A 1,550-nucleotide genomic window follows, 5' to 3' on the forward strand; every position below is an offset into this window, starting at 1 on the left:
CCGAAAATGCTTAGTAGGAGATTATGTAAATTATGCGAACTAGAGGCACGTTTAGCATCACAACAGAGAAGGACCCATTTACTCAAAAAAAAAAAAAAAAAGGGAGGATCCAAACGCTAGAGCCAGTGGAACCCACATCCATTTAGCATACCCCCCACTAATCTTTAATTTAATTAGGATTTAAGAACTCTAGCTTAGGTGTGGATCCCATCTAAGGATATAAATGGATAGTTTTAGTGGTCTTTGAATTTGAAATTTTAGTTTCCCAATAATATTTGAATCCATCTGAAAGATAATTGAATTTAACTATATTCATTTTGGATTTAATAATATTTGGCTAATTAACTTTCCGATGTCAAATGGTGATTATTTTTATTACTTTACTATCCTTATTATAAACACAAATATAAGGATATTTTGATAATATACCTAATCCTAAATATAATGGGCACTGCCACACTGAGCAGCAGTTTATTTTCAATGAAATTGATAACCAGAGTTGAAATTTCTTAATCGATATAGGTCAGATTGATTTACTAATCAAATAATTTATGGGATCAAATAATATCCAAATATCCAAAAAATTACTAAATTTGGGATATGTTATTAATTTTTAAAATTCCATCATATGTTGAATCCGATTTGAATATATTATTTGGTAAACAGATTCGGATAAAAATGAATCCGATCCGTTTATATTCCTAATCCTATCCCTCAGTATCGAATAATTAAATTTGAGAAGCCTAATCTTGAGAGAGAAACGGCGTGACATAGGCTCAATAGTATTTATTAGTGGGCCTATTGTAATAGTTGAAAAAATCTCTTTTGAAAAAAAATTATAAGATTAATCACAAATAGAGAATGGAGTTTACTCTACAAAACTGACTATTCAATACAAAAATTGCTACGACAGTCCACGCGCTAATGGGCTTCCCCACATAGGTGTAGGAATTGTAAAAGGTATTTAAGTCCACCTACTAGCTTTAAAAAAAATTGCTGAAGCTAGGCTATGCAATACGTCATGAGCTGATGTCATGAGGCACAAAACATTTAACGCTCTCTTTGGCACATGGGCGGCTGAGATCCACTGTAACCCTACAGCAGAAGTCAGATATCAAATTTTTTTTTTTTTATTTATATCCTATAGAACTGTGCAAAGAGGACTTTACTCACACACATAGGAGGGGAGGAGGGGATGATAAAAAGGGGGAAGGGGGGCAATACGTGTGACAAGAGTTGATTCCTAAACCACAAACCTAGCACCTACTCTATCAGGTTTGTGGAATGCGTGTTACTCGTTTAATGCTCTACTTATGAGTCTTGGAGACCCACATTCAAATGTGGTTGTGTTTTATCCTTGAAAACAAGAAAAAAAAAATGTGTTTCATGAACTCGTGTTTCACGTAGTCATCGATTTCATGGTCGACAATTGATTTTGTCATGATGTGCTAGATGTGTGATGTGTGATGTGCGATGTACGATGTGCGATGTGCGATGTGCGATGTATTTGATTGCTAACTAAATAAGTTGAATATTCAGGAATGTTCTCT

Source organism: Macadamia integrifolia, chromosome 1 (assembly GCF_013358625.1).
Source record: "Macadamia integrifolia cultivar HAES 741 chromosome 1, SCU_Mint_v3, whole genome shotgun sequence".
NCBI lineage: Eukaryota > Viridiplantae > Streptophyta > Magnoliopsida > Proteales > Proteaceae > Macadamia > Macadamia integrifolia.